The sequence below is a fragment of the Petaurus breviceps genome, unplaced genomic scaffold (genome assembly GCF_028583685.1).
Source record: "Petaurus breviceps papuanus isolate PSGF00001 unplaced genomic scaffold, PetGlider_PUasm1.0 90919, whole genome shotgun sequence".
Classification (NCBI taxonomy): Eukaryota; Metazoa; Chordata; class Mammalia; order Diprotodontia; family Petauridae; genus Petaurus; species Petaurus breviceps.
The window spans coordinates 35,035,923-35,063,467 of NW_027187378.1; the positions used below are offsets into that span (position 1 = coordinate 35,035,923).

Consider the following 27,545-nt stretch of genomic DNA (forward strand, 5'->3'; position numbering starts at 1 on the left):
TCTCTCTCTCTGTCTCTCTCTCTCTCTGTCTCTCTCTCTCTCTGTCTCTCTCTTTCCATCCTCCCCCCCCCCTGCCTACAGGGAATAGTTTGACCATTTTTGTAGAAAAGAGTTTGAGTCATACACATGACTAGAATTTCTAACCTGGAGTTAAGAAAAGCAGCTATGGAGATGGTGGAGTAGAAATAGGACTTCCCCACGGCTCTATTACATGTAAAAAATGACTCTAAACAAATTTTAGAGCTATAGAACCCACAAAGTGACAGAGAGAAACAAATCTCCTGCTGAAGGCAGCCCTGCAGGCTGGCAGGAAGGGTCTACTGCACCAAGCTGGGAGCCCAGCCCAGTGTGAGCCATTGGGTTTTGGCCCCAGGGTAGCCCCGACCAGCAGCAACCAGAGCAGACTTCAAAAGAGTGAAGCACCAGCAGCTGTGGCAGTTTTCAGACTTCTCAACACATAAAGGCCAAAGACAAAGTAAAAGGTCAGAGTGGTGGCCCCTGGAGCGAGAAGTTTCACCTTGTGGCTGCCTCAGAAGCTCCTGGTCTGGAGACTGCAGGAGAACCAAGCAACAATTCAGAGGGTAATCACTCTTACTTTGACCTGCATGGATCTGAATCTGAGTCTTGGGTGGAGGTCCTGGGGTGTATGGCCGGGTGCCAGAGCCTGTGGGGGCTGCAGAGAGATGCCCTCCTAATTGTTCCAGTAGCTGAAAAAACCCAGCAATTTGGGACAAAGCTCTTTCCATTCTGGATGCAGAGTCCTACCGTGGCAAAGAGTTCAAAAGTTAAGTAATTGACTGGCAACATGATCAAGCAGAGGAAATGCAATCCTACCATAGATTCCTTTCTTGGGAACAAAAAGGATGAAAGCATGGAACAGGAGGAAAACAACAAAGTCAAAACACTTGCATCAAAAGCCCCCAACAAAAATAGGAATTAGTTACAGGCCATGGAGGAGCTCGAGAAGGATTTTGAAAACAAAGTAAGAGAAGTGGAGGAAAAGTTGGGAAGAGAAATGAGAATGATGTAAGAAAATCAAGAAAAGTAAGTCAACAGCCTGACTAAAGAAAATAACACCTTAAAAAATAAACTAACTCAAATGGCCAAAGAGGCCCAAAAAGCCAATGAGGAGAAGAATCCCTTAAAAAGTCGAATTTGCCAGATGGAAAAGGAATTTCAAAAATTCACTGAATTAGATTGAAACAAATGGAAGCTAATGACTTTATGAGAAATCAAGATACTATTAAACAGATCCAAACAAATGAAAGAATAGAAGGCAATGTGAAGTATCTCATTGGAAAAACCACCAAACTGGAAAATAGATCCAGGAGAGATAATTTAAAATTTATTGGACTACCTGAAAGCCATGATAAAAAAAAGAGTCTATATATCATCTTTTAAGAAATTATCAAGCAAAATTGCCCTGATATTCTAAAACCAGAGGGCAAAATAGAAATTGAAAGAATTCACTGATCACCTATTGAAAAAGATCCCCAAAAGAAAACTCCTAGGAATATTATAGCCAAGTTCCAGAGTTCCCAGATCAAGTAGAAAATATTGCAAGCAGCCAAGAAGAAATAATTTTAATATTGTGGAAACACAATCAGGATAACACAAGCTTCTACATTAAGGAATCAAAGGGCTTGGAATATGATATTCTAGAGGTCAAAGGAGCTAGGATTAAAACCAAGAATCACCTACCCAGCAAAACTGCGTGTAATGCTTAAGGGGAAAATATGGTCATTCAATGAATTAGAGAATTTTGAAGCATACTTGATGAAAAAACCAGAGCTGAACAGAAAATTTGACTTTCTAAGACTTTTGCATAACTTGGGCCTCTTTTTTTTTAATTTTGCAAAACATACAAGAAGAGAAGCATGAGAGGGTAAACAGGGAAAAGAAATCATAAGGAACTTATTAAAGTTGAACTATTTACATTCCTACATGGAAAAATGATAATTGTAACTCATAAGACTTTTCTCAGTATGAGGACAGTTGAAGTGAATATATATGTATATATGTATGTATAGGAAGATGTAGGTGTGTGGTGTGTATAAATATATATGCGAGTGTATGCATATGTATGTGCATGTATACATAGACAGAGGGCACAGGATGAGTTGAATATGAAGGAATGATATCTAAAAAATAAAATTAAGAGGTGAGAAAAGAATATATTGGGAGAAGGAGAAAGGGAGATACAGAATAGGGTAAATTATCTCACATAAAAGAGGCAAGAGAAAATTGTTATAATGGAGGGGAAGAACAGGGAGGTGAAAGGGAATGGGACAACTTTACTCTCATTGAATTTGACTTAAGGAGGGAATAACATACACACTCAATTGGGTATCTTACTCTACAGGAAAATAGGGGGCAGGATAGAAAGGAGATCAGATTTTAGGAGAAGGGAGAAGCAAACACTTTTGAAAAGTGACAGGGTCAAAGCAGAAAATAGAATAAGTGAGGGATGGGATAGGATGGAGGGAAATACAGTTAGTCTTTCACAATATACCTACTATGGAAATGTTTTGTATAACTACACATGTACAACTTATATTGAATTGCTTATCTTCCCAGGGGGGTGGGTGAGAAGGGAAGAAGAGAAAGAATCTGGAACTCAAAATTTTAAAAACAAATGTGTATAAAAAATTTTTTTTTTAACATACAACTGGAAAATAAGATATATAGGCACCGGGGTATAGCAATCCATCTTGCCTTACTAGAAAGTTAAGGGGGAAGATGGGGGAGTATATAAGAGAGAACAGAGTGGAGAAAGGAGTATTCAGTAGGCTAGCTATTTTGGGGTGGGGTAGGAGAAAGATGGGGAGAAAAATTTGTAATTCAAAATCTTGTGGAAATGAATATTGAAAACTAAAAATAAATAAATAAATTGGGAAAAAAAAAGAAAAGCAGCTACTAAGATGTAATGTGGTAGTTCTTGACATTAACCAGTGTGTCTGCTATGTTCCAGGTACTGTGCTAAGTTCTTTACTAATATTATCTCATCTGATCGTCATAGCAACCCTGGGAGGGAGGTGCTGTTAATAGCTCCATTTTACAGTTGAGGAAACTGAGGCAGGCATTAAGCCACCTTCCCACTTGTAGATAGGGTCTGAGGCTTGATTTGAATTCCAGGCCTAGCCCTATATCTGTTCCATCTACACCTGCTCCACCTAGCTGCTGGGGTCCACTGACTATAGAAATTAGGGAGTATATGAACTTGGGTGGGAAAAAATTATGCCTTTATTTTCACTAACCTTTAAATAAAATTTATCTTTTCCTTCAATTTTGGATGGTGGTATCAAACATGATTTTAAGGAAAGGTCCACAAGCTTCACCAGACTGTCAAAGGGGTCCACTATGCAAAAAAGGTAAAGAAGAATCTGTGAACTAGATCAATCAATCAATCAATCTCTAAACATTTATTAAGTGCCTGCTACATGCCAGACACTTAATGTGCTAAGCACCAGGGAAGAAAAAGTGGCAAAAGACTATTCTTGCCCTCAAGGAGTTCACAGTCTAACAGAGGAAACAACAAACATATACAAACAAATTGGATAAAAAGAAAATAATTAAAAGAGAGAATTAAGGAGGGTTGGAACCCCCAGCTCAAGGAAAAAAATATTAAAAGCACCAAGTTTAAAACAATTTAAATATGATGGTGCCACAATTAGAATCACACAAGATCTAGCAGCAGAGACATTAAAGAATCACAAGTCTTGGAACACAACATATTGAGAGCAAAAGAACTGGGGCTCTGGCCAAAAATATCATACCCTGAAAAGTTAAGTACTATCCTGAATGAAAAAAATGGACATTTGATAAACTCTCAGACTTTCAAGATTTTATTTAAAAAATACTGAACTTAATAGAAGATTTGACATACAAAACCAAGAGACATATAAGGCACATAGCAAAGACTGATTATAAGAGATCCATAAGGACAGACTGTTTACTTTTCATATATGTAAAATGTAAAATTTATGCCTAAGATTCTTATCAATAATTGGGTAGTTCATAAGAAAGATTGGGGTAAACCTGAGTATGATGCGAATTTTAAAAGTAAAGCCTTTTAATAACAGCTTAAAAGAGTAATTATTTTATAGTAATGAGGTATAAGGGGGAGAACTGATACAAAGAAATTAGATGAGGGAGGACAGCTGGTATTTCTGGTAACCTACTTTCATCAGGAATGGGTTTAAGAGGGAACAATACATATATATTTAGAAGAGTATAAAAGTCTTCTAAATTCAGAAGAAATAAAATGGTAGGAGCATAGGGAGGAAAGAGAGGACAAGGGAAGGATCTTTAGAGGGAAGGGTGAGAGAATAAGTAAATAGGGGTATAGAGGGGTGCTTAGATTTATGGGAATGGGAGGATGGGGAGGGATCTTTGGAGAGGAGTAGGCAACTCATAGAAGCACAAAGTAGAAGCAAAGTAGAGGAGGCAAGAGGGATAGAAAACAAGAGATATGCACAAACATAAAACAAAGACCAGGAGTAGAATAGGCTTGGGAAAGTATATGTCTATATATGTATGTATATATATATATATGTATATGTGTATGTATATATCTATAGCTATAGAGAAACCTATCTGAACTTTATTGTGGTCTTCTGAGGGAAAGTTGGGGGAAGGGGAAAAAGAACAAAGTAAAAAAAAGTGCACAGCAGAGAACAAAAGAAAACTCACAAGGAAGCAAAGAAAAGATGGACAATTCCCAGCACAATGAGTATTATTTATCATATAGGCTTTCTTGAAATGAAAATCGATTGTTACATATTTTGAATCCTCTCTTATGTTCTGCTATGCACACAACGTGCTTTTTTTTTCTTTCTAACTTTGTATTTAAGTTCCAAAATTTAACTTTATAAAATTATGTATTTGTGTTCTGGCATTTGAGTCTAAAATTTTAAAAATATAAATATTTTTTAAAAAAGAAGGGTTGTGAAAACTTCCTATAGAAGGTGGGATTCTAGCTAGCATTTGAAGGAAGCCAGGAGATGAGGAAGGAGGGCATTCCAGGCATGGCTGATAGCCAGAGAAAATGCCCAGAGTCAGGGGATGAAATGTCTTGTCTGATGAACAACCAAGAGGCCAGTGTCACTGGATCTAAGAGCACTTAGAAGGGGAGTAAGGTATAGGAAGTCTAGAAAGGTAGGAAGAGACCTGGTTATTTTTAAATGCATAAAATAAAATACATAGAATTACACAGGAAAGCAATTATGTTGAAATACGTTTGTAGACCACAAAATTGTTGGGGGTGTGTGTGTGTGTGTGTGTGTGTGTGTGTATAAGTTTGAATTCTGTGAACTAGATCAATCAATCAATCAATCAATCAATCCCTAAACATTTACTAAGTGCCTTCTACATTCCAGGCACTTAATTTGCTAAGCACTGGGGAAGCAAAAAGTTTGTGGTCCCTGCTGAATGCGAGAGCCAGTGGTAGGGAATCACTTCAACCCAATCATAACAGAGATGACAGGGAGAGCCTCTGGAAAGTAAAAGCCTCACATATGTCCCAGAACAAGAAGGAAAGATTTTAATTCAGGTAGAAGGTCTCCTGTCTGGGGAAAGGGAATATATGAGAAAGAACAAGGATCTTTCCCCCCCAGGACCTGGGGGCAAGATGGGGTTACTTCCCAGACCAGCCCTATAGCAAGCTTATTGGGGGTAGCCATGTGGGAAGAAGAAAGATGGTTTGCAAAGCACTGAGAAGCTTCTAAGCCTAGAGATAAGGGCTAAGGAAGCAGATTTTCAAAGGGCTAGACAGGAGGTCCTTCACTTTTTTTGTCATGGCCCAGTCTGGTGAAGTCTGTGGATCCCTTCCCAGAATAATGTTTTTCAATGCATAAGATAAAATACATAAGAATATAAAGGAAACCAATTATATTGAAATACAGTTGTTGCTTTTTTAAAGTTTTAACATCATGCTGAAAACCTATGTCTTTAATACTTTTCTAAATTGAACCTACTGACTACAGACAGAGAGCTGACAACATTCTGCTCGGGCAGTTGGCAGGTGATTTGGGGAACAAAAGCAAAAGAAGGAGGTGAGTCAGACATAAGAAGGAGAGTTAAAAGGCTCTGGCAGAATCCATCAAATCTGGATGACCTGAGTTCAAATTCTACCTTGGATGCTTTCTAGTTGTATCACCATGGACAAGAAACTGAAAGAGAACAAACATTTATTAAGCATCTGTGATGTGTCAGGAACTGGGCTAGACACTTTACAGGTGTTATGTCATTCGATCCTCATAACAAACTTGAGAGAGAAGTACTATTTCTATCTTCATTTTACAGTTGAGGAAACTGAGGCAGATAGAGGTTCAGCAACTTGCCCACTTACACCTAGTAAGTTCTGAGGCTTGATTTGAACTCCAAACCCAGCATTCTATCCACTTTATCCATACCTTCCCCCTCTAGCTGCTTCTTAACCTCATAAGGTCTCAGTTCTTACAGGTAAGCTGTTCTGCAAAGAACTTTGTACAAACATGATATAAAAGTCACCAAACCTAACTTCTGTCTGCCTCAGTTTCCTCATCTGTGAAATGGGGATGATAAAAGCATTTACATCCCAAGGTTTTGAGGATAAAATAATACAGTAGCTGTAAAGTACTTTGCCTTAAAGCACTATATAAATTTTACTATTGTTATCAATATATAATATATCTATATATATTATCAATATATAATATATCTATATATTTTTATCAATATATAATATATCAATAAATAAATATAGGCAACATATATACAATGTAAAAAACATGGTGATTTCAGGATGAGGACACCAGCAGCCAGGAGAAACACAGAAGGTTTCATGGAGGAGTTGGTATTTGAGCAGAACTTGAAAGAAGTCAGGTCCTCTATGAGAAGAGATAAGGAGGGAAGGCATTCCAGTCATGGGGGGAGGAAACGGTGTTGGCCATGCCGAGGCACAGAGACAAGAGATGTGAGAGGAACAGTAGCTTGGCTGGTTTGGTTGGACCACAGAGCCCATGAAGGGCAGCCATGGAAAGTAGGCTGGAGCCAGACCATGAAGGGAGTTGAGTGCCAAACAGTGCCTTATGTTTGGTCTTAGAAGTTAGAGGGAGCTTCCTGAGCAACCGGGAGGAAGGCCTCAGTACAATCCAGGGTTAAAAAAGAGGTTTATCCAGCATGTCTTTCTCTGTCTCATAGAGTGGTTACTTTTCATATTCTGCCTCTTCTCACTTGAAGTCCCTTCCTCTCAGGCCTGCCAATTCTCTGAAATGCCCCATATTTGTAATCTATTCTAAGCCTGAAACTTTCGGTTTCCCTTCTGACCTCATTGGGAAGAGCGTCTGATCCGGACCTTTCCTCTTTCCCCTTCTAATAAAACACTCAAGAACTGCCATGACAACCCCCCCCCCAAAGCTGAGTGCGTTGTCCTGAAGTAAGTACCCGATCAATCAACAATCAATCGATCAATATTTATTAAGCATTTACTATGGGACTGAGTGAAGCCCTGAGGATACAAACTAAGGCAAAAACAGCCCTTTCCCGTCAGCTGCTCACATTCTAGTAGGCAAGAGATCATGCAAACTATGTATAAACAAGATATGTAGGTAAATCAACTCAACAAGCAGGTACTGTGGTGCGCTCTGGGGATGCAAAGGAAAAAAAACCAGTTCTTGCCTTCAAAGAGCTTACAATCTAATGGGGGAATTAGCATGCAAGCAGGTATGTACATTACACACACACACACACACACACACACACACACACATATATATACATACACATATAGCATAAGTTATATGGAAAATATATAAATTATATAAAATACATCTTATATAAAATTTATATATATATAATAACACTTGTACTAACTACCCTCTGCCACCTTTAAAGCACCCTAAAATGTGGATTTTATAAAATTTAAATATGATATATACATTTTATATCTAAAATATATAAATTAGAGACAGTATCAGAGAAAAAGCCCTAGCATTAAGGGAGAACTGGAAAGGCTATTTGCAGAAGGTGAGGCTTTAGCTGAGACTTGAAAAAGCTGGAAAAGCCAGGAGGTAGACATGAGGAAGGAGAGAGTTCCAAGAATGAGGAACAAGCCAGGGAAAATGCCCGAGAGATGGACTAGTCCTATGCAGTGAACAACAGCAAAAATGCCAGTCTCACTGGCTCATAAAGTATTTTCAGTAAAGTAAGATGTAAGAAGACCAGAAGGTAGGAAGAGGTCAGGTTATGAAAGGCTCTGGAAGTCAAAGAGGTTTTATATTTGATCCTCAAAGCAATAGGAAGCCACGGGAGTTTATTGAATGTGGAGTGGGAGGTAGGGAAGGAGGAGAGAAGGTGACATTGTCAGACTTGTACTTTAAGAAGATCACTTTGACAGCTGAGTAGAGAATGGATTGAAGTGGGGAGAGACTTGAGACAGGGAGACCCACTAGCAGGCTACTGCAACAGTCCAGTGTGAAGTGAGGGCTTACCCTGGGGTGGTGGCAGGGTCAAAGAAGAGGAGGGGACAACACAAGAGACATTGTGAAGGTAGAATCAACAGGGCTTGACAAGAGATTGGATATGAGGGATAGAGGATGACAGCTAGGTTGCAGACTTGGAGGAATAGAAGATTGATGGCATCCTCAACAGAAATAGGAAAGGTAGAAAGAGGAGGGTTTGGGGGTAAATATAATGAGTTGACTTTTGGACACATGAGTTTAAATGTCTACGGAACTCAAGAGTTGTATGCCTTCATGGACTCCCTCCTCTTGTCGATCATCATGCTCAAAGCTACCGGTGACATCTTTGGTTGTATCCCTTCCCTGACCCTTGTCAATCCTGACTTGGGGGTGTCAGTCATTACCTGGCATAAAGTAGGTCAGTGGGCTGCCCTATTTTGAAAACAATCAGTCCTAATCCCAGTGAGGTGCTCTACTGACTGTCCTCACATTGAGGTCCTTGCCTCCTGTTCCTCGGGTCCCTCCAGATAAATCAGGTGGTTTTGCATTCCCTTTGGGGTCTTCCATTAAACATACTAAATACAAGGACCTGTTCCTTTCATCACTGAATGACTCATCAATCCTTTCATGAAGCCTTTCTGTGAAGTCCTAATATGGACCCTAAGAGGTCAACAATAGTCTCATTTACAGACTGAGCTGAGCACTGGAGCATCCAGTCTGGGGAGGTAGACAGGGGATCCAAGCTAGAAGTTCATCATGCCAAAACCTAGGGCTTGATGACAAAAACACTTATCTCACATTGGGTCACCAGTGTGTTAGCTCAAGGCTTACAGTGTCACAGAAGAGGGGTTATAATGCAGAAAGAGCCAAACAGACTGTCTACTCTGAAGGAAATAGACTAGGCGGATTCACATAAGTTGGTCTGGTCATTTTTGTCCCTAGTAAGCAGCAAAGTAATGTGGATGGTTAGTGCCTCATTTTAATTACTTCACTGTTATCAAAGACAAAGTCAAAAACAGGAAAGGGACTGAGGTATCCTGTGAAACAGGAGAAAGAGCTAGCAATGAGATAGAACTTTAGGGCTTAAAAAGCACTTCACATGATGTTATCTCATTTAGTCCTCACAAGCAATGCTGCCAATCATTCCCATTGTACAGATGAGGAAACTGAGACTCACAAGTGACTCACCCAAGGTTGTATAGTTAGTGTCTGAGGGAGGATTCAAACTCAAGTCTTTCTGACTCCAGGTCCAGCATTCTATCCACTGTGCTGCCTGCCTCCTGGGTACTTTAAGAAGACTAAATCATAGGTTTAGATCTGAAGATATAGCACAACTGAGTGATGTAGTACATTCTTTGCACTGAACAATTACACATACACACACGCATACACACACACATTGTATTTATTGTTTTATATTTGTGTGCATGGCCAACTCTCACACAAGGTCAAAAGAGCACTATAGTGTACATCCCAGAATGTTTATATTAAGTCACAGGGCTCTAAGTTCATGTGTCAGATACTTTGAGCTCTGCTGCTGTTACTTTTAAGACATCCCCCAGCCTTCTGTTCTGTTTACAGAATCTTCCCATTGTGTTTCCCAAACCTCCAACTTATTTTCTGGTCTCAGGTATTCATGTAGCCCCTAGGAATCCTTTATTATTAACAGTCCCAGTCAACAGTGGTTATTTAATGGTACTGCCTAGCAACAATTCAACAATCTGCATTTTAGGGTGCTTTAAAGGTGGCAGAGGGTAGTTGGTGCAAGTGTTATTTTTGTCATATTTCATATGAGCAATCTCGGACAAAGAGAAAGTTAATGCCTTACCCAGCTAAGAGGTGTCAAGTCAGGATTTGAACTCAGGTCTCTCCTGATTCAAGTTCAGTGTTCTATTTACTCTACCACAATATGTTTTTTGTTTGTTTGTTTGTTTTGTTTTGTTTTGGGAAGCAATCAGGGTTAAGTGATTTGCCCAGGGTCACATATCTAGTAAGTACCTGAGATCACATTAGAACTCAGGTCCTCCTGACTCCAGGGCAGGTCATCTACCCAATGTGCCACCTAGCCTTCCCCACACTGTTTTTATTTAGTGAGCAAAAGTCTACTGAGTTATTGCCTCTGGATTAGTCATATCATGGCCCCAGTTATGACAATTTAAAAGTAAATTTAGCTAATTCCTGTTTTGTTATTCTGAATAATTATGTTACTTTTTATAAAACACTGGTGAATGTTTTCATCAAAACATATTTGCCAGTGAAAGAGGAAAACATCCAGGTTTCATAATTTTTCCATAGCTAAAGAAAGCTTAAATGGCCCACCTAACATTCCCTACAGGAAAATCTAGTATCCAGAAGTGAAGGCAAATCCTGGTAGGGTCAGAACAGTCAATAACTTTAGGGCATGACCTAAAACCCCAAACCCTCCCAAAGCATATTTTACTTAGGAACTCTTAAAGCTGGAAAAGCCTTCAAGGCCCGGACAAATAACTTGGTAAAATGACAGACTGTGGAAACAAGGGACTTGAACAACACAATAGCCTGTGTCTAGAGATAGCTGGCTGGACCTGGAGGCAAATCTGAGTTCAAATCCAGCCTCAGACACTTACTTAGCTGTGTGATTGGAGCAAGATACTTAGCTTCAAATTCCTCATCTATAAGAGGGGGTTAATAACAGCACCTCCCTCCAATGAGATATTTGTCAAGTGTCCTGTAAACATACAAACACTGGTTATTTTTCTGCTTATATATTATTCAAAACAGTTGGGCCCAGCCCTGATCATCTCCAACACTCACAGTACTCAGAAAAAGAAAAAAGTTTTCTCATTTGTTTTCTCCTTGTATATTTTTTATCCTTTAGCCTCTTTTTTATTATTCCATTTTACCCAAAAGGAACTTGATGTACTAAGAAGGAAGAAAGAGACCACTAGAATCTAGTTCAAGTCCTGCAGGTCAACCCTGGACAAACCTCTCATACTGGTAGGTCAATCTCCAAAACAATAAATTGCAGAGGAAATGCCACTTCTCCCCACCCCTACCTGACATTCCTTTTAGTTTCCTCACACACTGTCATTTCTTGAAGCAAAAGAATTCAGACCAATTGCCTCTTGCTATGAAAAGAAAACAACTTTTAGGAAACACCTAAGAAGATCTGCAAGAGCTATTACAAATCCCCGAGTTGCCCTTTTATTTCCAACTCACCAGGGAGATCCCTCCATTGAGGCTTCTAAGGGCCAGCAGAGGTTTGGATTTCTAAATCACCGGCTTTCTGTTTCTCCGATGTTTCAGCTGAGGAAGTGGCCCAACCAGCAATCTTTCCTGTACATAAGCATGAATAACATACACTGAGAAGGGGGCCTGTTCACCGGCCAGCTAACTTCTGACCCGTACTTCCTCAAAAACTATTCAAAGGATAGGAGTAAATGATGTACAGGGAAATTCAAATGTCTCCTGAGATGCTTTAAAACTGCAGTTTTCCTGCAGCTAGAAATGAGATGAATCAGGGCTTCAGATATATTCCCCAAAAAATTAACTGGAAGAAAAAAAAATGCTGCTTCCTGAAATAATGCTTCAAGATGTCTATGGTGAACTGAGCTCTATGAATTGCTTCTCTCCACTGTTCTTCATTATCTTGACATGCAAACACCCTTTGGCTCAAAGCTACCAGGGACTGGCATGATGGGCCTCCCCCTAAATGGCAAAGAGGAGAATGATTGGGTAGGAATCCAATCATCCTTTTCATCATTGCATATGAATCCAAAACCATTGCTGAAAACGGCCACACTGGAGGCTAGGAATTTCACGGCAGCAAGGCAAATAGCCAGTGTGCGCCACACTCCTCCAACAAGCTGTATCCAACTCAGTTCCCTGGTGAACCCAGGCGCCCAGTCCCATTTACACATTGTGATGCATGCTGGTTTGAAAATAGAATGCTTCTTGCTGCTAAAATAGCAGAAGGTCATTTCAAAAAGAAAGCCCAGTTCCCAACAGTAACATGGACATGGAAAACATTTTTTCTAAAATTCACAATAACTAAAATTCAATTTATTGACTATTCTCTTTCATTAGCATTCAGCCTCCTCCCTCAAATGCCCCAGAGCAAGGGAAAGATACATGAGCTTTGTCAAGCTTCTTATTTCTATTTTTAAAAAATATTAGTTCTTTCCATGAAGGAAAATGGAGTATGTGTATATATATATATATAAAATATATGTACATATATATTATAACCATATAGATATGTATCTATACACACATACATATGATCTAATGGATCTAAGACTTCCCACAAATGCAATTATACTATGGATTAATAAACACTTGTTTATCACTATTAAAAATCTATAGTAAGTGCAAAGAATAGGCAGGTAGGTGGTGCAGTGGACAGAACGCTGGGTTTGGATTCAGGAAGACTCATTTTCCTGAGTTCAAATCTGACCTCAGACACTTAACTGGCTGTGTGACCCAGGGCAAGTCACTTAACCCTCTTTGCCTCAGTTTCCTCATCTGTAAAATGAGCTAGAGAAGAAAATGACAAACTATTCCAGTATCTTTGCCAAGAAAATCTCAAATGGGGTCATAAAGTGTTGGTCACGACTGAAACAAATGAGCAGCAAAAACCTCCTTTTTCTTTTTTAGTTTGAAAACTTTGTCATAAAGGATGGGCTCTCTGGAGGGGTAGAGATAGAGATACAAGGGGAAATCTAGGTTACTTAAAAACAAAAGATATCAATAAAAACTTTTTTTCAAGAAAAGTCTATACTAAGAAAAGTTTTCTGAAACAATTCTTTTTGCAAACAAAAGCCCAATAGTGGTGTCTCCTCGAACTCCTAAGTATCTTTATTTCTAACCTGGCTTTAATGAGAGAGGAAAGTAAAAGCAAGTTATTATCAAGCATTCTACAACTTGGGCTTAAGACTCAGGTTAAGGATATGGTAACTGACAAAGAAAGAAAATGTCTTCACTGCAGACAAATGAGAAACAGCATGCTTGCTAGAGGGGTGGGCTCATGAGACATCTAAATACAAATACTGCAGCACAGGATGGCCCCTCTCTTGCAGACATCAACTGACCACAAGTTCATGCCTGAGATTTGCACATAATTCTATTGCTTTCATTGGCACATCCCTCTACCAGTAGCAACCCAGAAGAGCAATAGGGGGGATACAGTAGAAGTCCTACATATAGGTCCCCTCAATACCAGCTCCCCCTTTTTCTAGACAATTCGTCAAGGTAATAACTTCCAGCAACAACTTGTAAGGTAATGACAGATTAATTTGGGGGATTTCTCACAAATTACTCTCTTTGGCTTATGCCCTAAACTCAAGTTTCCCCTGGGAAATCAGAATTTGGCTCATTTTCCCCCCACCCAGAGTTTCCCCTGGAACTTCAGAATTAAAGTCATCTTGAGGTCTCTTCAATAAAGGGGTAAAAGAATCTCAATTCCCAAGCAAGTACTAAGGTTAACCAGACATTAAATATAAGACCAATTTTATTGTATCCAACAGAAGACATAAATCCATGACATTGTTTATGTGAATAAAAAAGTAATAAATCTGACTTTCTTTACAGAAATGTGAGAGTACTTTGAAAAGTTGTTGTTCACTGTTTCAGTCATGTCTGACTCTTCATGATGCCATTTGGGTTTTTCTTAGCAAAAGATACTCGAGTGGTTTTCTATTTCCTTCTTCAACTCATTTTACAGATGAGGAAACTGAGGCAAATAGGGTTAAGTGACTTGCCCAGGGTCACATAGCTAGGAAGTGTCTGATGCTGGATTTGAACTCAGGAAGATGAGTCTTTCTGACTCAGGGTCTGGTACCCTGTCCACTGTGCCACCTAGCTGCCTATGAAGCAGATAAAATCTAGTAGAAACCTGGGCTTTCACTCTATAACCCATACAGGTCTCTTTACTACTCAGATTGGAGACTGGACCAGTTGAATTCTCAAGTTCCATTCAACTTGAAAATTATATTAAAAAATAATTAACAGTGGTAGGGCATGGAAATTAAAGTTAGCTGCCAAGAGCCACAGCCAAATGAATGTCAATCAGAAATCAAGGTAAAGCAGTTCTGAAATCATAATATAAGTGAGTGGTGGCAGAGGAAAATGATATGACTTTGAAAAACTTTAAACATCACTCAACTTTTCTGGATCACATGTTCTATAAAGCAAAACAAAACCATGGATAGATTACCTGGCTTGTCATTCCCTATTACTGAAAATGCTACAAGTTCTAGACTTACCTGGCAGAGAAATCCTGAAGCTCTCAACTTAGTCTAATATTTATTTGCCAAAGCTCCACATAATATCTTCCATGTGGATGAGTTCCTTTGAGGAGCTTCTTCACTGACATACATTTTTAATTTGAAACCAAAAGGGTGCATTGACATTTGTGCTTAGACCCAGGAGCTGTTTAATCCTCCTACTGAAATAGCCTCCTGGGTTTCTGAAATTAAGACCTCACTTAAAGTTGAATAAGCTAGGGTAAGATCATTGCTGTACAACTCAACCAATTGTCAAGGAGCCAGTTTAAGGGGGAAAAAACACTATACTTGTGTGGTGATGGTTGAAAATGATGGGGGAGGAGAAACGTCAGAAATTTAGCAAGAAAAGACCTTAGAAAAATGTTCCCAATCCGCAAATGTCTCACCTGTGAATCACAGGACCACAGATTTAAAGCTGAGAGAGACCTGTGAAGTCATCTAATCCAACTATTTTACAAATCAGGAAACTGAAGCTTAGAGAGATATTAAAACTCAGTTCTTCTTCCTTTTCCTATTGAAACACAATACCTTTCCTAAGCAGGCAACAGTTAACTATTCCTGAGTGTACTCTATCTCTTGTACCAAATAATATTGCTGCAGACTGACTAGTTCATCAGTCAATAGACATTAATTAAGCACCAAAACTATGTGTCAGACACTGTACTAAGCAATGAGGATACAAAAAAAAAATCAAAGCATAATCCCTGTCCTGAAGGACCTAACAGTCTAATGGGATTGTGACTAGCTAATATTACCTAGAACAGATAGTAATAGCTACCATTTATATAGCTCATTAATGTTTGCAAAGCGCTTTACTTGATCCTCACAATAACTCTGGAAGATAGATGTTATTATTATCCCCATTTTATAGGTAAGGAAACTGAGGCAAACAGGGTCAAGTTACTTGCCCAGGAATCACACAGTTAGCAAGTGTCTGAGACAGGATCCAAAACCAGGTCTTCCTGACTTCAAGTCAAACACTATCCACTGTACCAACTAGCTGTATTATTCTTATTCAACTGTATCGAGCGATTAAACATACTGGGAAAATCTAACCTGTACAAGAGAAAACTCAGGAGAGCTATCTATAATCATTGTCTTTAAATAGTAGGAGAATTAGTCTTATTTTGTTTAGTCTCAGGTCAGAACTAAGATAAATGGCCAGAGGTTACAAGGAAGCAAATTTTGGTTCAGTAAGACAACTTCTTAATAAGTTCAAGCTATCCAACAATTGAATTGGTTGTATTATGAGGCATTAAGTTTCCTGGCACTGGAAATGGTCAAGCAGAGAGTAATGTTGCATCAGGGATTTCTTTGGGGGGTGTTGGTTTTGACTATTTTTTGTTTTGTTTTAAGCAATTGGGGTTAAGTAACTTGCTCAAGGTTACACGGCCAGTTATTTTGTGTGGGTGTTAAGTATCTGAGGCTGGAACCGATCCCAGGTCCCCCAACTCCAAGGCCGGCGCTCTTACTCACTGTGCCACTTGGCCACCCCTGTTTTGACTGGTTTTGTGATCCCTCAAGTTCATTATGACCTCTTTCTCTTTTGAACTCCCATAGCCCTTATTGTTCATAACACTTGCCCTGGAACCAATTCATTGCTTCATTGTCATTGCCTCATTCTGTTTGCTAACTTTGAACGTGAATATCTTGTCTCTCCAACTAGACTCACAAATCTCTTTACCTCCCACTGTGCCTAGTATAGTGTGCTGTGTAAAAGGTGTATATGCACCAAGACTTTTGGGACACCCTGTAAAACAAATGTCTCATAACATGTTTCATAAAGCATGGTGCTTTTACAAAATGTGCTGGACCATGGATCAAACATCCAACACACGCATTTTTTTTTTTCAGCACATGCCATATGCAAAGGGTAGAACTAAGAAAATGAAAAATAGTCCTTGACCATAAGGGGCCTACATTCTACTGTTGGGAATGAGGAGAGATATAATCTGGCCACAGTTAAGTCAATACAAAATCAATCAGTCCAAGATCTAGGTTTCAGTCCTAGCTCTGACCTTTCCTAATTGTATAACTATGGGTAAGTCATTTCATTTCATCTTAGCCTATTTTCTCATCTGTAAAATGTATAAACAACAATAATAATAATCCTGATTTAGACCACCTACAGGATGGTTGCAAGGAAAGTTACCATCATCAACAATGTAATTTATTATCCATTTAATGATATATTGTATCAATGCTCATCCCTTGAGAATGTAAAGCACTTTTATATAGGTAATCTTATTTGTTTTTCCCAACATGCTACCTCCATGATATATACAGTATAAGTAATGTTTCCTTTGTGCCCATGTGGTAAACTGAGGTATTGACATTAGGTTCAAAGTCAAACAGAGGATGAAAAAATAACAGAATTTCAGGCTGGAAGGGGCCTTAGAGATTATCTACACTAGCTCCTCATTTTAAAAATGAGAAAACTGAGGTCCAATTTAGTAGTAAGAATTGTTTAAGTTAGTAAGTGGTAAAATCAGGACTCAAAAACTCCAAATCTAGGACTCTTTCCTCCACAAAAGCGGTTCTTAATCCTGGGTCCAAAATATTGTTTTGAGTTTTTAAATAATATTTTATTTTTCCAAACTACATGTAAAACAATTTTGAACATTTTTTAATTTAAAAAATTTTGACATAAAATTATTTAAGAAAAATTTTTAATAACTGTATCTCAATATAATTGGTTTTCTTTATAACTCTGTGCATTTTACTTTATGCATTTAAAAACATTCTTCTGAGAAGGAATCTGTAGGCTTTGACAGACTGCCAAAGGAAATCTATAACACAAAAAAAGTTAAGAACTCCTATTTTAGAGGTTGTCTATGTTTAACCACCTCATTTTACAAAGTATAAAACTGGGATATGCAAGAGGTAAAGTGACTGCGTAGGGTCATGTAGATAGGAAGTGGTAGAGTCTAGATTCAAAACCAGATCTTTCGATACCAAATCTGTTATTCTTTCTACTATACTGGCTTCCTCTTTTCTTGGGATCTTAGAAATCATCTAGTTCAGGGGTTCTTACGTCGGTTTCCATGAACTTGTCTTTTTTTTATTATTTTTACAGCACTTTAAAAATAATTAGTGTGAGGGGTGGCCACGTGGCTCAGCGAGTAAGAGCACCGGCCCCAGTGTCGGGATGACTTGGGTATCGAATCCAGGCCCAGATACTTAGCACCACACCCAGAAATAACTGGCCCGTGTAACCTTGAGCAAGTTACTTAACCCCAAGTTACTTTTAAAAATAATAATAATAATTAGTGTGCTTTGTATTTTATCTTATGTATTTTAAATGTGATTTTGAACAAATCTGAGTATAATTCTACAAGGGGGAAAATGGGCCTTTAATGAAATAAGGACTTCCAAACATTCCTGATGAAAAGACCAGAATTGCAAAGAAATTTGAAGTTCTAATATAGGAGTCAAGAGAAACATAAAAAGGTAAAGATGAATGAATAATCATTAGGGGCTTAACAAGAATAAACTGCTTACATTAAAATATAGGGAGATGATATATGTGTCCCCTCTGTACCCTATCATCATCAGAGGTGAGAGAGTCTAAGCAGAGAACCTAGGCATGGTTCTGTTGTCTTCTTGATCTTAATGGAAGAATGGAAAGGGGGGGAAGAGGAAAACATTAGGGGGAGGGGGAAAGGAGAAAGTTATGGAAAAATTATCTCACAATCATGATGTGCAAGTAGAAATCTATACATACAAGGAAGATGGGGTGGGAGGAGAAATTTACATTTATACCTCATTCTCATCTGAAATAGTCAAAATAGAGAAAAATAAACATACATACCCACACACAGGTACACTCAAAGCAAATATGGGGGAAAGGGGAGAAGGGAGAAGAGGGAATTAGAGGAAGGGTAGATTAAGGGAGAGATTAGTATAAAACAAACTCTAAGGATGTAAAAAAATCATAGCTATTTTTGCAGTGGCAAAGAATTGGAAACTGACAGGGTGCCCATCAGCTGACTGAATAAGTTGTATATGGGTGAATAAGTTATGGCATGTGAATGTGGTGGAATACTATTGAGCTATAAGAAATGGTGAAGGGGATGATGTCAGAGAAACTAGAAAAACCTTGGGAGAATTGATAGAGTGAAGTGAGCTGAACCAGGAGAACAATTTTTACAATGATGATATTACAAAGACAAACTACTTTGAAAGATTTAGGAAACCTGATCAATATAATGACCAACCATGTTTCCAGAAGTCTCATGATGAAACATGTAAACTACCTGCTGACAGAGAGATAACAGACTTGGAGAACAGAATGAAAAGTATTTTATTTTAGGTTTTTTTTTATTTTTGTTTTTGTTTTTTTGCTTTATGGAGGGGGTGAAGTAGGGCAGTTGGGGTTAAGTGACTTGCCCAAGGTCACACAGCTAGTAAGTATTAAGTGTTTGAGGTCACATTTGAACTCAGGTACTCCTGACTCCAGGGCTGGTGCTCTATTCACTGCACCACCTAGTCTAACATTCTATTCACCATACCACTTAGCTGCCTCAGAGACGGAGTCCAAAACCTTCACCAGTCTGCCAAAGCAAAGAACCCCTTCTCTACACCATAGTGTTTCTATCAGTTAGGGGAAAGGGGAAAATTGTCTGGTTCTTAGACCAGTATCTTTTCCATTTACACAGTATCTACAATCTACATTTTCTTTTGGTGTCCAACCTCAAGCTCCCTTCTGCCCCACTAAAATAAAATAAAATGCAGTTTTATCCAATCTCTACTCAAACTTCTCTTGTTTTTTTTTTAAGTTAAAAGCAGTATGAGACTTTTTTTTACCCAATCATGTAAATTCTGCTGCTTTTCCTGGCCTGAGGTTCCTTTTGTGAGCTCAGAATTTTCTGCAAATGTTCTCATTAATAAATAATATTCAGCTGAACTACTCTGACATGTTACTCTCCACAGAGAGTTGTGCAATTTCCCTATTGACAAATGCAGCACAGAATAGAAAATGGGCTTATGCAGACCCAGAGCATTTTTACTTAGAAGTACTTTCAAATACACTTAATTCTCTACAATTTCTTCTCAGGTAGTTTACAAGCAATGGTAAAGTGCAATGTCTCTTTCTTCCTTTCTCCACAAAGAACATGATCCCATTGCTTTAGTCCCTTTATGAATATTGGCCTCAGGAATAATATTTTCCTTTTAGAATCATCTTGATGAGTTATCACCAACACCTTCTGGTTTCCTGAGCCCAAAAATGATTGGGAAAACTACATTGGGCACCAGCTGCCATTGTTCCTGTCTTAGGGATAGTTCTGCATTTCTGTTTTATGCTCAGTCTTTGCAATGGTGTCCTTCCATTAACCAACAAAATCTTATGACACTAACAACAAGTCAACATGAATGAAGGATAGCATGATGTAGGGGAAGAAGCACTGGACTTGAGTCAAAAGACATGATTTTGAAAGTTCCCATGCCATAGGATTCATGGAAGCAATCAAGGAAGCAAGCATTTATTAATAACCTACAATGTTCCAAATAATGATCAGCTTCTGGGAGCACAAACACACAAATGAAACATTACTATATTCCTTTCTCTCAAAGAGCTTACTTTTTTCTTTCCTGAAACTAGGTCTCCCTATCTTGCCCAGACTGGCAGTACAGTGACCATTCTTGGTCCTGATCCCACTGCTGATTGACACAGATGTTTTAATCAGTTCCATTTCCAACCTAGGCTGATTCAGCCCTCCTTAGGCAGCATGGTGCTTTCCCACCCAACTTTGATCTCTGGGGTTCACCATATGGATGACCCAAACGTAGTACAGACACTCAATCAGCTTTAGCCTTATCACAGCTCAGAATTCCCAAGCTCAAGCAATCTACCAGCCTCATCCTCCCCTTGCAGCAGGGATCACAGGGAAGCACTCACACACCTAGCAAGGGTCTTAAATTCTATGGAGGAGATAACATGAACCTATTTAAATGTATATAGAATAAATTTTTTTAAAAAGCAATAACAAAGGTCACTTAGAGAGGACACTAGCAGCTGGGAGAATCTGAAGATTTATTTCATGTAAAAGAAGTGAGTAATGAAGTAGGATATTTTCTGAGATAGAGGGAGAAGGGAGAGTATCCGAAGCAAGCACAGCCAGCACAAAGCCATGAAGATGGTAGATGGAGAAGGAAATGGAATTAGATTCATATATATATGTATGTTTGTGTATATATATATATATATATATATATATATATATATACACACACATAATGTATGTAGGTAGGTATGTATATACATAAATACACACACAACTAGAAGGGACCTCAGAAAAGGAACCTTATTTAGTCATTACCACCTGGCCCCTTCCCCCCCCAAAAAGAAAAAGAATCACAGATTTAGATCTGGAAGGGACCTTAGTGAGCCAACTCTTCCACTTTAAAGATGAGAAACTTGGGGACTGACGAGGAGAAATGATGTCCCCAGGATCTCATAGGCAGTAAACTGCAGAGCCAAGATTTGAACCCAACTCCTCTGACTCTAGATGGAGTGATCTTTCTACTATGGCATATTGCTATTCTGGCATATGTTGCCTGTATGATCATGAGAAATTCACTTAAATTCTCTGTACCTCATCTCTAAAATTCTATAATAAAACTCTCACTACTTACCTCAGATAGTTTGTAGGAAGAACACTGCTTTACAAATTCAGAAGTCTTTTAGTGAATTAATCAATTAATCAGGATTTATTAAGTGCCTACTATGTGCTGCATTCTCTGCAAGGCAATGAAGATACAAAGACAAAAATAGACATCATCTCTGTCCTCAAGGAACTCATAGACTATCTGAGAGAGACAAAGATACATATATAAATATTTACAAAATAAATTCAAGGTGATTGGGAGGGAGAATCACCAGGGCTGGGGTAGGGAAGGGAAGATCAGAAAAGGTCTCATGGAGAAGGGAGTGCTTGAGCTGAACCGTGAAGGAAACTAGGAATTCTGAGAGAGATGTGAGGATGAAATCTGTTCCAGTTATGAGAAACATCCAGGGCTGAGGCATGGAGACAGAATGTTATGTGTAAAGAGTGGCAAGAACGTCAGTTCAACTGGACCACAGTGTGCACAGAAGAGAATGATATGAAGGAAGGCTGGAAAGGGAGGTAGGGATCTTGGGAGCAAAGGGATCTTATTCCTCCTTCCACATAAGATCCTTTAAAGACCACTATCAAGTCCAAGTCTTCTCTCCTTCAGGCTAAATATCCCCCATGCCCCATCCTTTTCTATCTCTGTGTCTGTTCACATAGGTTATGAAAGATTTCAAATACCAAAAAGGGAAGTTTGCATTTGATCCTAGAGGAAATAGGGAGCAACTGGGGTTTAGTGAGTAATAAAGCAACATGGTCAGATTTGTGAAGAATGAATAAAAATGGGAGAAGCTTGAGTCAGGAAGACCAATGAGGAGGTTATTGCAATAGGCTGGACAATAAGCAAGAAGGGCCTGAACAAAGTGGGTAGCAATGTGAGTAGAGAAAAAAGGACTGATGTGGAAGATGATGTAGAAAATGTCATCTGAGCAAATATGTATAAGTTGTGCAGGAAATGTGAGCTATTTATTATAAAAAAATAATCAGGGATGGGCAAGAAAATGACACATTTGACTCTATTATAACCTCAAATATAAAACATTTAGATACCCTTTTTTAGATATTATTTTAGTTCTCTTCAATAATAAGATTAATCAGTATGTGCTACAGAAAGTATCCTTCTGGTTTCAGAACAACCTGGGAAGACACATATGAACTGATGCAAAGTAAAGCGAACAGAACCAGATCATTGTACATAGTAGCAAGCAATATTGTAAAGATTATCTATCAATCACAAAAGACTTAGCTACTTGGATCAAAACAATGATCCAAGATAATACTGAAGGACCCATAATGAAAAATGTTATCTACCTCCAGAGAGAGAACTGATCAACTATGAATGCAGACTGAAGCATACTTTTTTTTAACTTTTATATTTATTGTTTTATGTTGTTTGTGTCTTCTTTTGCAACGTGGTTAATATGGAAATATGTTTCGCATGACTTCACATGGATAATCAAAATCAAATTGCTTGCCTCTTCAAGGAGGAGGGAAGGGTGGGAAAGAGAGCAAGAATTTTAAACTGATAATGATTGTTAAAAGAAACTTAAATGTAATTGGGAAATATTTAACAATATAGATAAAAATATTTTTTAAAAAAGAAAGAAAGAAAGAAATTATCCTGTTGTCTGCTACTGGATATGTTTGTCTCTACCAGCTTCCTGGAGCCTCAGGTCATTCTCAGAAAGAATCCAGTAGACTAAGCCATTTGATTACAACCAAACCTTGCTTGAACTCTAAATCCTAGACTCAGAAATTGAGTCACAACTTTTTTGTTTCCCTCTGGCACAGAGAACTTCTCTGCTGATCTTGAGAAGATTAGTAGCTGCTATTAGTAGCTGTTTCGTTGATGATTTTGGCTTGGGTCTTTTTTTATCATATCAAAGCCATCATTTATAAAGAAGGCCAAAGTAGGCTTGGGGAGCTGTAGCTAGGGAGAGTAACTTAAAAGTTTAAATACTGGGCAGCTAGGTGGTGCAGTGAATAGAGCACTGTTCAAATCCTGCCTCAGACACTTAACACTTCAAGACACTTAACACTTACTAGCCATATGACCTTGGGCAAGTCACTTAACCCCAATTGCCCTGCCTTCCTCTCCTCCAAAAAGACAGAAAAAAAAGTTTAGGTACCATTTAGTCTGCACTGCACAGGATCTTTTGTGCATATTTACCCTGGTATTATTTCTAAATTGATATCCTCTTTTCCCATGTAAAGAAATATCTTTGATCACACTCAAGATGGCTCAAAAACAGTAAAGGAAAGGGGGGCTATTGATAATTATCAGACTTTTCCTTAAAGTATAGATAGGAAAAGATGGAGGGAAATTAATTAGACATCATTTAGGTCACATCTTTGACTGTAGGCGATCTAGAAGATTTAAGGATTAGCCAGGTCAGAAGATTCTTCAGCTAGGGTTTAGAAATCAATGAAGCATAGAAAAATGCCAGGAAGAGGAAACTTGGGGCCAGGTGCAAATTCTTTTGTCTGAATTGGTTGCAGAAAAGCGTTAATTCTCTAGGAACAGCCATGGTAAGTAAAATCTCAGATCTAAGCCTGTTCCTTCACATACTTTTACATTTAATTCCTTAGAGTCTATAATAGAATATATCCATAACTTGGACAACATTTATAAATCATACCATGATTCAGATGTTGGACAATTACTCAAGCAAGCATTTGATATTCCAGATGATATGTCACCCCTCTGCTCCCATACAAATCTGAGCATGAAAAGAATCGTACTCAAAACTAAAGCTATTTATACTTTTCAACTGATACACATTCTTTGGTTTTAAAAAGGGGGAGGAGAGGAGAAGATGGGGAGGAAAACAGACTCATCAAAATGGGCTAGAGGGACTTTTTTGTTTACATGTAATCCCGCACCTGTGCAACCATCCCTTCCAGCACAGCTATACTGAGAACACAGCTGTATTCTCTTCTATCTCCCACCCCTACCCCCCTCCTGGGCAAGGTCACTTTGCACAACCTGAAGAACACCCAATTTAGCTGAGAGTCAGGAATTCTGGCAAAGTCCAGTATTCTCAGAGTTCCCAAGTGAGTGTTTTCTCGGTAAAGTCTCTGTTTCCTGGGAGATAGAAATAATGATGATAACAACTCCTAAAAATCTTTAGACTCCATCCAGAGAGTCCAAAGCACTCACACAGTCACACAGACAGGACTACATCATAAACACAACATCCTAGCAGGGCAAGTAGATATTTATCATAGCCATGTTAGGGAAATGGGCAGCTAGGTGGTGCAGTGCAGAGAATGCCAGGCATAGAAAATTCATGTTTCTGAGTTGAAATGTCAGACACTTACTGGCAGTGTGAGCCTGCCTGGGCAAGTCACTTAATTCTGTCTGCCTTAGTTTCCTAATCTGTAAAATGAGTTGGAGAAGGAAATGGCAAGCTACTGTAGTATCTCTGCCATGAAAATTCCAAATGGGATCATGAAGAGTCAGACATAATTAGAATAACACAATAAAAAAATATTAGAGAAAGAGGTGCTAAGATCCAAAAAATGGGGGTTGGGGGGAATGCTTTCCAGATGTGTTTAAACAATATTAATCAGGTTGCCAAAAATGCCCAAAACTTAAGCTATACTTTCTTTACTTCACTGTATTTTTCCCCAGCATATTCAGTAGAACAAAAGGTGATAAATCTCAAATTCTATTTTAGTACAACTCTAATTTTTCTTAATTTTTTACTTATATCAAGACAAAATTTGCTTTTCTGCAACTTCCACCCACTGCCCTTTAGAATCAAACAGAACAAGTCTTAGGTGCCTCCTTTCAAATAAAATCCCTTCCAGTGTTTCAAGACAGCTAACGTGTCCTCTTGTCCAGATTAAATATCCCACATGCTTTGTGATTTCCTGACCCTGTGTCTTTGTCCCCACCGCTCTCTAAGGTTAGAAAATACTAAATCTTCATCATCACTTGTTTAATTCCTACCCATCTTTTAGAGCCCTATTCCATACTACTCTTACCATGAAAGGGCAGCTAGGTGGCGCCATAATGCACAGAGCCCCAGGCCTAAAATCAAAAAGACTCCTTGAGTTCAAAACCAGCCTCAGACACATACAAGCTGTGTGACCCTGGAAAAGTCACTTCATTCTGTTTGCCTCAGTTTCCTCACCTGTAAAATGAGCTGGAGGAAATGGCAAAACAAAATGGGGTCACAACTAAACAACTCTCCATGAAGATCCAAGTCACGTCAACAAGCATTTAAGTGTCCTAGGCACTGTACTAATGATGCCTGCCCCCAGGTACCTTATAGAGCATTTTGTTTGGCACTTCTTTGATGTACCCAGCCTGTCCTCTTGTGTCCTCTCTGGTTTATGTCTTTACTCCCTAATTTGACTATAAACTAAAAGAAGAAAAGGACTTTTTTAAGTTTTTACTTTCTCCATTGCCTTGAAATAACATTTCTTATTTTTATTGCATAAGCAAATGATAGTAGGGTGTAATCAGATTTAAAGTGAGAAGACTCGGTCCAAATCCTTGCTATGCTACTTACTACATGTGTGTCCTTAACTATCTGTGTGATTTAACCTAACTGAGCCTCAGTGTCCTTATAGTCTCCTTAGACACCTAACTGGAAGAGTAGACTAGGCTTGAAGTCAGGAAGACCAGCCTCAGACACAACTAGCTATGTGACCCTGGGCAAGTCATTTAATGATCTTTTAAAGCATATGAGACAATGAAATATTATAGATCAAGAAACTGAGGCTTATGGAGATTAAGTGACTTACTTGCCTACTATCACAGAGCTAGTAGGTGTCATTGTTTAAATTTGAACCATGTCTTCTGACTCCGATTCTAATACTCTTCCCCCTATACTATGCTAGAGACACAGAGGTCTGAACAACAGGCACTTAAGAAATATTTGCCAAATTGGATTGTGTTGGCACTCACCCACTCCTAAGAAGCAGGTAGGAAGTGTGGAAAAAATACTCTCCATCAGTGAACTCACAGTTGGTCATAATATTAAACTCTGTAAGAGAGAAGTAATTGGTTGTCATTAAAGAAGCAACTTCCAGGGGAGCTGATCAAGCATTGATCCCTACATTCTCCAATAAAAGGCAGCACACAAGTGGGAAAATGCTCTGGTGATGACCCTGCAAAACCCATTAAGCAGGGGCCAGAGAAGATGAATCGAAATGCATGAAGAAGTATTTCTTGGCAGGGCTAAAGGCAGAAGGAAGAGAAAATTGAATCAGAAATGGAAAACTCCCAAGTGACATAAACCATCTCACGCATATATAAAATGCACAGGGAATGACAATTTAAAGAGGCATGAAAAATGTAGAGAAATTAATCAAATAATAATGAACCCATTTAAAAAAAATAACCTTGCATTAGATAGGCTTCCCTCCCCTTCCCCCACCTCCACAAGTCATTTGGGGAGTCAGTCTATCTATGGTCCAAAGGCTCGGGAAAAAGTGATTCTGGCAGTGCATTTTTCACCTACTGTATTGTGGCCCCTGCCAAAGAGAAGCTGTGGTAGCTGTCTTCAACCACTAGGGACCTGCCAAAATACACGTGGTGGCCTGTGGGATGTGTAAGGAGATGGCTGTGAGTTCAAGTAGGGACCAAGAAGGAAAAAATGGGGAAAAAAAATCTCATAAAATTATTCCTTGAAAGAAAGACAAAAGGGGAAAGTTATCATCTTCTTAATAGATTAAAATGCCACAATCATCACTCTGTGCATATTTCCCAAGACGCCAGTTCCATTGGGAAAATCTGAAGGAGAACATTAGCTGTATAAGAAAAACCCTCTCTCCCTGTTTTAATCTTGTGGTAAGTGTTAGTGAAGGCTTCCAGCTTTCCACATGATGGCAAGAAACCCAATGGAAAAATGCCCTGTATCGTTTCAAAGACAATAATGGCTCTTCATCCAAAAGAATGCTCCTTAAGTCATGTTGCAAATCTGATATGGCAATAAGGCTTAGTGGTTTAAAATGGCCATTCCAATACATGCAGAAAGAAATTGGATGAAGGCTAACTAGAACTGATAAATGGAACTGCCTTGAGTAATCTCTGAATCCCCTTATTAGCCACGGAAGTTTCATCAGAAGAGACAGATGAAACTATGCAGTCTTCTGTTTAGGCTGTGCACCTACAAGTCTGGTTCAATAAAATACCTACTAATAGCCATCGCCATAAAAAATGCATATGGACAATGCTCTAAGGGCTGCCTATTAAGGCAGGAGATTAATAGCTGCTG

At 38.7% G+C, this 27,545-nt stretch overlaps 1 protein-coding gene across 9 annotated transcripts in view; it reads right to left on the bottom strand.

Annotated features, from left to right (window-relative positions):
* Positions 1–27,545, bottom strand: part of CSGALNACT1 (chondroitin sulfate N-acetylgalactosaminyltransferase 1) — a 405,491-nt gene that overhangs the window by 123,028 nt on the left and 254,918 nt on the right. For 4 of the 9 annotated variants that reach the window (XM_069075774.1, XM_069075768.1, XM_069075775.1 and 1 more), the window contains one exon: positions 11,640–11,756. The exons of 3 other annotated variants lie outside the window; for them this stretch is intronic. The gene's annotated coding sequence lies outside the window, so the exon portion shown is untranslated. Of the gene's footprint in view, positions 1–11,639; positions 11,757–26,233; positions 26,313–27,545 lie in introns of all 9 variants that reach the window. 2 more of the 9 variants (XM_069075769.1, XM_069075772.1) reach the window with 2 other exon arrangements.